Here is a 10100-nt window from a genome sequence, read left to right as displayed (position 1 = left end):
TTAAAAGTTCAGGCAGCTGCTGCTGATATAATGACGTGAGGGATGTTTTCTCTTTAATATTTGCACTCCTTAGTACTAACTGAGCATCATATGAATGCCGCAGCCTACCCAAGTGTTGCTGCTGACCGTGTCCAGCCCTGAGTTCATCATTCTCGAATGGCCTGCACAGTAACCAGATCTCATTCCAATAGAACACTTTTGGGTTGTAGTGCTGAAGGCGAAAAGGGAGTTTATTCTGAGATACAAGATAAAATATTTGGGAAATCATTTTGTACATTTCGAACAACAAAAACAACATCAACAGCACTGCCCTTGTTCTCGGAGGACTGGGTGTATTTGTATTTATATTTATATCTTTCCCGCCGTCAGTATTTCTCACCTACAGATTCTGCATTTGTTTCTTATCAGATAAGAATTTTTGTGCATCATATCAGGAAGCGTGGACTCATGTTCAGTTGGTATTTCCCTTTCTCCAGTATGGTGATGTTGGTCTTCTGATATGTTGGCTGTTTTCCCAGTGGAAAGCCTTGTGTTGCTTCCTGATCCAGAGAGCTTTCCCAAGGTTATTTGTTTTCATCTAGAGAAATCCCCCCCCCATTTGAGACAAGACTTTTTCAGTGGCTTTTTGCTCAGTTTGGGAAGCCTGAATTTCTTTCAGTTCAGTGTTTTTCATTTCTTTCTGTTTTAACTAGGGACTGACAACAGGCTGGTGTAGTGCAAATCTTGGGGCAGTTTTATTTTAAAACTTAACATTAAGGGACGGTGTTTCATGAGTGGAAAGGGCCACAGCATTGTCTTTTAGCATTATATGTGGCGACAGACTCTAACTAAGTAAACACAGCTTTTACTGAATATGTGATAGGGTTTGAAAGCTGCAGCTAAGTCGGTGTTTAAATGTTTAACCTAGTCTTTTTTTGTTTCTTTGTTAGATCTGTGTGTGAACCGCTTCTTCCATTTCAAAGTAGATGCTTAATGAAGGTCACATATGTTGGGATGGAAGGAGATTAAATCTGAGGTTAATTTTTCCTTAATTTTGTGTCACATAAAAATACGTTTTACATCACCTTTTGCTGTTTTAATTTATAGCACACAGTGAAGATGTCTACAAAGATGTCTACAAAGAGAGGCATCTTTACAGCATTATTTGCAACATCAGGAGATGAAGTTGTTTTGCGGCCCATTTTCTCTGTTAGTTTCTTTTGTTTTAAATCTTTTAATTACTATAATATTTGTATCTATTGTTATTATAGCAGTACTTCCATATAAATACTGTTTTTTCCTAATCTTCCTCTGTTTTACATGTAGATGAAGCAGCTGAATGAACCTGAAAAGTCCTCTGTCAGGAACTACCCATCACTCATTAAAATGACAATCCTATTAGGTTTGTAATGGGAACAGAGTTTAATGTGGCTTAGAAGATGATTTAATGTGACTTAAGGAAAAGAAAGCAATCAGGCATGTTGTAGTGTTCAGCGACAGTCTGCATTTATCTATTATGCATTATCATTACGCATAGCCTGTGGCCAGCTCGTGTGTTTGTTGAACTTGAGGAGAGCGACCGAGTAGATCTCAAATAATTCGTTTTAGTGCTGGTAGCAGAGGAGAAGTGAGATGTTAGACCACATTTAAACATAAGAGGGTTAAAAAAGAGAAAATATCAATAAAACATCAAATAGAAAGAATAGTGTTACTTTTCTACTTCTTGTAGGCATTTTTAAAGTGCATTTTCATACTGTAAAATACCCAATAGATGAATGTTGTTTGTGTAAATAACATGCTAGATAAAACTGACATGAGTTTGAGAGGAGGAGGAGGAGCTGTAGAGCAGCAGGGGAGAGATGTGTGCACCAGAATTACTTTGCTTCATTGAATACACAACATAGCTGTGATGCCTGTGCTCTTTCAAATCCATATGTAAACCATTTCCCTCCTCCTTTCCTCCCTCTTAAAACCTCCGGCTCATTAGTGTTGCCTTTATGACATAGCTTTACCTAAATGCCGTGGATTTTTCCAGTCTTTTTCTCACCCGTTCTCATGCTCACACTCAGGTCGGTGGCCGTTTCAGCGGCATTTCTCTGCAGAGATAGCTTCTTCATTAACACACACACACACACCACAGCAGAGTGATTTAGCTATGGTAGATGCCATAGACCTTTGATCTTTGTTGTAAATGAGCCTCAAAGTTCACACACAATCAGTTATCATGGAAACGCCAGAATACAAGTACTGTAGATACATGTTCAATTTGAAATACCTTAACAGCAAACTTGTTGAAAGATTATGAAAACAGTGAAGAGACAAATAGCTTCCAGTACTCCTGTTACACCACAGAGCTACTTTTCCCTCCCAATAAGAACATTCTTAAGTGACAGAAAATCCATTTACTTAACTACCCTGTTGAGGTACAACTTTAGTAAGTATTTCAAGGTGCCTAATACGTTCTCTTCTTCCAATTCCCTCAACAGTAGAGGTAATTGTTATACTAAAGACAACATAAAAATACTGCTTATGCACACTAATGCATACCCATGAGCAATCTAATACGAAAATATGTGATTCTAGTCATTACAGACACCATTTTTCATTTACTCTGATGCACTTTGCTAAAACCACATCTGTGTTTTATGTAGGATTTTTACTGTGAGACTTTTACAGGCTACCTCCGAGTCCACGCATGTATAAAGAAGACACACAAGGGCCGTACACACAGAGAGCACTCTTGCCTTTCACTGTGTGTTTGCTTGTTCCAAAGTTTTAGCGTTATAAATGTTTTATTTTGAAAGTACAATCTAATGCCTTCTAAACAATAAAAAGAGAGTCCACAAGGGGGCAATGTAGCTACTGATAAAGTCCCTGTCCAAACAGGACATTTAAAGTAATAATGTCATGCCTTCACCTTTGTCACATATAAACACTGATATGATGAGGCAAGTTCAAGTTGTTGCATTTCATTTTATGCATTTGTATGTATCTGCAATTATCCCTGATCATCTAAAATAAATATATACAATTTAATAAATTGAATTAATGTCATTTTTCTCATTGTATAATAAGCCAAACACATACGGGACGCGTCATTTAGCCCGAGAAGGCAGGAGAATCACACATCGACTAAAATCTTGAAGAGTAGTGGCTGAACGCTGTGATGGGGTGGGGCGTGGGGGGTGATGCTTTCAGTCTTCCAACTGGCTCCTGCATTTTACAGAGAGTACTTTAGGGTGGGAAGTTTTTCCTGTTTATCCGTTCAGTGGAAAATAATATCCTGCAAAAAAACCCAATAAGATTCTGTCTTTGAACTCACTAAGAGTTTTTCTTCCCCACTGGCTCGGGCTCTTTGGGAGGAATGAGGGTGAGCAGCTTGACGAAGGACTTCCCATCAGCCGCCTCCAAACCTCCACACATGTTTCTGATAGACCTCCACAAACCCCAGTAATCTGAGGGCAGCTCATTCAGAGAAAGAGGGAGTGATAAAAAAAAAGGGGGGGGGGGGGGTGAGGAGAAGAGTAGGAGATATAAGAGGGAAAGATGGTCCAAAAAGCAAAGTGGGAGCAGGCCAAAGGGGAGGGAGGATGAAAGGAAACGTTTGAGTATGTAGCGGTTATTTGGCTTCTCTAGAGGCGGCATTGTAGGCTTCTCAATTTAAAATGGCAGGCTTGTGTTTTTTTCCTTCTGAGCCAAATCCTTTGAGTTACGCAGTATTTTGTGTATCTAATATTGACGTTATTAGACTCCTGTGTTGCTTCATGTATTATCCCCAGCTGTTTTTGCTTTGAGGAAAATGAAGGATAAGGGACGGGCATCCCAAATCCAGATTGACAAATCCAGACCACTCAATTAAACGCAGCCCTTTTTTTTCAGTGTGTGAATCTTGATATTAAAAATCAACAAAACATGCTGGTAAAGTATTTCTCTGTGTTATTTTGCACTTCCTTTTTATGAATGCCTCTCTGTGTTCATACATCTGTGAAAAATGCTTTATAGTTGTTAAAGCTGTCTATCAGAGACGCCACATTTGCAGACCGACAGTCTCTTGGGAGGAACACCACACACGCAGTTCTTGCCGGTGTCTTAAACACAATATAATCCTTCACACCTATTTTCTTCTTGTCCCTCATAAATCAACGTGAAACCTGTGCAGACAGACAGGCAAGTGTAAACACCTGTTGTGGTGCTTGTTGCTGTTTTCCCATGAGATGAGTGAGTAGAGGTGTATAGTATAGGGGTGGCAATAGGGGAAGGAGGAGGTGTTTTGAGATTCTCGCTGGGAGAGAGGAGCCGGAACAGACTGTGAAATCAAAAGCAGCAGGCTACCAAGGAAGCCTCAGCTGGAATGAGTCACTCACAAAAAGTTACTCTCCTGAGCGCAGACAGGTTGGTGCAACCCCAACGCAGGAGACCAGAGTCGCTCACCGGGCCTCCTCTAACCTCTGTCTATCCCTTCACAAAGGAGACTAAGACTGCCATAAAATAGCTGCAACAGATTTGCCTTTTTGTCCCCTTTTAACTGGCACTGACAAAAACTCAGCTTGCATAAATGCCACAAACACACACAACTTTTTTTTCCAGCAAAATGAAGACAATAGCCAAGAATTTCAGAACATGAATGTTAAAATTGTTGTCTAAAGCACGTAGATTGTGTCAGTTTGATAAAATCCAATAAAAATTGTGGAGTCCTGGGTTCAAATACGTGGCTCAAAATGAAATCACTGTATAATGTCAATAAAGAGCTGCAGAAAACTAATTAAAAATAACAGTTACATGTAAAGGAAACAAAAGAACGTAACTATGTTAGGAAATATGACAGTAGGATAAAACATAAAGGATTAGTAGCTGACATTTTAATATTTCAGTGTGTATTGAGCAAATTGTGGCTCTGAATAGGATTATCTAATGGAAACAGCTGATTTCTTTGTGGTTAAATATATTTTTGCGTCAGTCTTTTAAAGGCCCTTCATAATGCCAGCTATTTAATTTACATGATTAGACACACATTCCTAAAACACAGATCTGGTTACTTTATTTAAATTCATCCTAACTAATCTTCCGGAAAAATAAATATTTCAAGATACACTCTGTTCCTCATAAACTCACATTCGGCACATGAGGTTAAGAACAGGAGACAGAGGGTGAAATTTGCACAGGGATTTTAGAGAGGTGAGTTTCTATAATTTTATATAATATTCTATACACGGTGGAGAATTATTACAGATACATTCCTGTGTACAAGTTTAGTTAAAGCTGCAGCACAGTATCACATCATCACAGATTAACTGGTAAATATTCCAACTTTCTGGTGACACAGTGTTAACTACACAAGAGTAATAATGTATAGTCATGCTGTTGTTAAAGAGTTATGGAATCCAAAGTATGCTGAAGTTGGCACGGAGCGTAGGTCAGCTGGCTACCCGTCTTCTGAGTTTGAGAAGGAGAGTGAGGTCAACTAGCTGCAGGACAGAGTGATACTGCAAACACAGACACAGAAAACATAAACAGGAGACTGACAGTTTTGCCTAAGGTAGGGGGGGAAAGTAAGTCTGAGTGTGTTCAGATGCGCTTTGTTTCTGAGGGTGGAGGAGTATGTGTGCACATGGCTGTGTTTAGGGCCTTAAGGCTTGTTTAGCTGACCTCAGTGAAAGCAAACCTCATGACAGAAGGTCTGGCATTGTCTGTGTGCCCGGGCTGCGCTGGAGCCAGACGGTCTGCCGGCCACCAGCTTTGCTTGCTTATAACGGCTGAGAACATCCGATCCCCTTGGGGAGGACAGGAGGGGAGGAGGGAGAGGAGGAGGTGGTGGTGGTGGTGGAGGTGGGGGGGGGGGGGGGTCTACTGCACCACTCGCCACTTCGCTCTCTGTCTTTATCTTTGCTCTTTAGACAAGGAACAAGCATTAGCCAGGTCCTCAACTAGTATGTTTATTATTCATGTGCGTGAGTGTGCGTGAGTGTGCGTGCATGTGTGTGCAGGAAAAAGAAAACAGTAAGGGATGTAGAGTGAAAGGAGGAGAAGTTGGGATATATGGAATGGAAAATTGTGTCCATGAGAATAGCACGCATACACACACAGTCAGAAAAACGAGCTGAATTTTCTTCAACTTGATTTGGCCTTTCGTAGAAAAAAGTTTCCAACACAGGCAATCACATTAAGTCTCAGTGTCAAAGTATTTAACTGATGAGTGTGTGTATGTGTGTGTCCCCTTTTATCCTGTCCAATTCACTTCCATTAATTCATCAATCACACACAGAGAAGGCTGGAGCCTTGTTCCCTGACAGAAACAAATGGTCTCTAATCACCTCCAGACGCCCATGTCCAACCATGACAGAACACTTCCACTCCTCCTGAGCTGCGTATTCACAGTGCCCGTCCAGCAAAACTTTTTAACGGACTCCCCACGTGGACCTGTTCTTGAAAAGCCCATGAAATAAATATGGAACATTTTTAATGTTTATAGATTGCATAACTTCTGGGTGGAGTATTTTCCCCTCTTAAGCGTCTCAAAATAGTAAGATGTCATTCTCCGTGTGCGCGGCACGGTCAAAAGCAAACATTTTGGTGGAAGGGTAGACGAATGTTACCTCTGCTGCTTCAACTTTCTGTTCATAAGTCAGCGTGGGAACAGGCAGCCAGCTCAGTGACTCCATGGAAAACTGAGGCAAGAGGAGGACATACTCTTCCAGAGCACAGATCCGTGTGGTGGGAAACGCCAACCTGAAAATAATGAAGGAGGAGATATATAAAGCAGAAAGGCTTTGGCTCAGTGTGATATATATATCACCTATACACCCACAATCACTGTTGATGCAGTGAGGATTTTTATAATAATGCGTTCTTAATGAGTTGGGTGGATATACAGAAAAAGAACAAGCATAACAATGACTACAAACGTATTACACAATTAGAGATTAATTTCTTTTTGATGAGAACAGAATGTGAAAGGTCTACACGCTGTTGGTTATTTGGAAAACTGCAGACAAGCATGTCTGTGTTGGTTGCATACTCAAAATCCTTCACTCTGAATAGCTAAGACATACACAAACTGATACAAACACAATATCAGGAAATATGTTCTGCAAAGTAGTGCATACTTTTTTTTTTAAGTCGCTGGATTTACTTTCACTTGGTTATGTTTTCAAATGGGAAATATTTCCTCATTCTCCTGGTCCGTTTGTTGTAACAAAATGTTTTTAAACCCCTGACATTTTTAGAGCATTTCCCCATTGCCCAACTCCTTACAGCACGGTGGAACATATCCAATAATATTACAGTGTCTGTGCCCACATAAAAAATGGAAAGTTGTTACATTGTTGAGCTATTGTTTTTTCAGGGTGATAATAAATGTCTGTGAGCTCTACTTCAGATGTTAAGCAAACACCTGCGAGATAAGCGCGGCAAGCTCCACCACACTGAGGCCCATCGAAGAGGAGAATGACCTTGATGCTGCAGCTCTGAAGCAGCAGTCACCAGCTTTTTGCTAAAGCTATCACTCCAGGAGAATAACAAGCTTGTTGCTGGTTATTTCTGGAGGAAATTCTACTAGTATCTACATATTTTGCAATTAGGTAATGTAAGCATGTTTAAATGTAAATGCAGACGAGGCATATCCAAATATTGCTAACCAAATAATGCTGGTACTGGTATCAAATCAATACTAATATACGTGATAGGATTGATATCCTTAAAGGTCATTATGTAGCTCACTGAATTGTGTTACTTATTTTTCTTGTTTGTTCTTGTATGAACTTTTTCGTGTTCACTGTTGCGTCTATTTTATTTAAAGCCTATTATGTTTAAACAACAGAAGCTGACCCCAAAGTGCTTTTCAGACAGACACATTTACCTTCCAGGTCTCCAGAAACACAAGTGCTTTGCTGTCTTAACTAATCACAGTAATTTAGCTGTCATTAAAATGGGTCCAGATCTTGCAAATTGATGATGATTCATCTCATAAATCAAAACACACTTCTCTCCCGTAGATGAGCTACCTTTGTAGGTTAAAACTATGGATGTCAGTATTGGCATTGGCAGTACTGACCCTGTAGTTACTTGGTATGGGATTGATGCCAAAATTTGCAGTATTGACTGTCACAAATTTCCCCAACTCTTGTTGCTGTGTTACTTCTTTCTGTGTCACTAACTGAAGATTTCTCTTTCATATTGTTTTTGTTTTAAACCCTAAATACCCTGTAGCTTATCTGCACTGGAAACAGCGAGCAGTCATCTGCTGCCCAGATCTCAGTGTGTGTGTGTCCGGTAGCCGGCTCCTCACTACACAATTACACCACAGAACAAGGCCCAAACAACTGCACATCTGGGGCCCGAGCTGGCTTCCAGCCACGAGTTCTCTTTTCTCCCTCTCCCCCATGTGTACATTACAGCTCGCTGTAAACGAACATTTTCATTCTAGCAGCCTGAAATGCTGCTTATAAGGACATTCTTTGTAGACTGATGTCAAACAAAGTTTAGCATGTTGGAGCATTTTTCTTCGGGGCAAATGCTGGGTTTTTTTGTTTGTCTTTTTTGGGGGGAGTGTGCTTTAAGCAAGAAAAGCAAGAATATCCAGCACGTCTCTGTCACAGCTACCATGCTGCTTACATGAACACAAAAAGTCAATTCAGGGGTGACATCTTTGACCTGGCGTTTTCCAGGTCAGTGATGCATAAATGCATAAATGCATCACAGATATTTTTCTTAAAGTTCCAGATCTAATGCTTGCCCTTTCATCTCTGCCATTTAAAACTGTGAAACAAACTGAATATTGTGTCTCCAATCAGCATGGCAATCTTTCTGATTTCAGATCTCACATCAACGGTACAATTGTAAGCAGGCAAATACTTTGGTTTGTCACGAGAGATGAGGGCATGACGTGTTTTCTTTTTTCCAGTGACGTTTTCAAGTGAATTCCTAACATTTATGATGATAGTGGCTGACTTTATCACGCCAACATTACATCTGTAGGGATACGGTGAAGATTACTATTTTGTGATTATATTGGACTGTAGTAGAGTAGCTTTGCATGATTCAAAATTTAAAATTACTTATTACTTAATTATTTTACCCTTTACTTATATTATACTTATTATCATTCAGCCTGTATATGAAAATAAGTTGTTCTAGCTCAGCTTTCATCTGATTAGCTGTCCTTTGCAAACAGATACAGGGAGTGCAGAATTATTAGGCAAATGAGTATTTTGTCCACATCATCCTCTTCATGCATGTTGTCTTACTCCAAGCTGTATAGGCTCGAAAGCCTACTACCAATTAAGCATATTAGGTGATGTGCATCTCTGTAATGAGAAGGGGTGTGGTCTAATGACATCAACACCCTATATCAGGTGTGCATAATTATTAGGCAACGTCCTTTCCTTTGGCAAAATGGGTCAAAAGAAGGACTTGACATGCTCAGAAAAGTCAAAAATAGTGAGATATCTTGCAGAGGGATGCAGCAGTCTCAAAATTGCAAAGCTTCTGAAGCGTGATCATCGAACAATCAAGCGTTTCATTCAAAATAGTCAACAGGGTCGCAAGAAGCGTGTGGAAAAACCAAGGCGCAAAATAACTGCCCATGAACTGAGAAAAGTCAAGCGTGCAGCTGCCAAGATGCCACTTGCCACCAGTTTGGCCATATTTCAGAGCTGCAACATCACTGGAGTGCCCAAAAGCACAAGGTGTGCAATACTCAGAGACATGGCCAAGGTAAGAAAGGCTGAAAGACGACCACCACTGAACAAGACACACAAGCTGAAACGTCAAGACTGGGCCAAGAAATATCTCAAGACTGGTTTTTCTAAGGTTTTATGGACTGATGAAATGAGAGTGAGTCTTGATGGGCCAGATGGATGGGCCCGTGGCTGGATTGGTAAAGGGCAGAGAGCTCCAGTCCGACTCAGATGCCAGCAAGGTGGAGGTGGAGTACTGGTTTGGGCTGGTATCATCAAAGATGAGCTTGTGGGGCCTTTTCGGGTTGAGGATGGAGTCAAGCTCAACTCCCAGTCCTACTGCCAGTTTCTGGAAGACACCTTCTTCAAGCAGTGGTACAGGAAGAAGTCTGCATCCTTCAAGAAAAACATGATTTTCATGCAGGACAATGCTCCATCACACGCGTC

The sequence above is a fragment of the Copadichromis virginalis genome, linkage group LG7 (assembly GCF_057382275.1).
Source record: "Copadichromis virginalis isolate Kocher_CV1m ecotype Utaka linkage group LG7, C_Virginalis_male_GT1.1, whole genome shotgun sequence".
Classification (NCBI taxonomy): Eukaryota; Metazoa; Chordata; class Actinopteri; order Cichliformes; family Cichlidae; genus Copadichromis; species Copadichromis virginalis.
Note: the sequence above shows the minus strand (reverse complement) of the source record.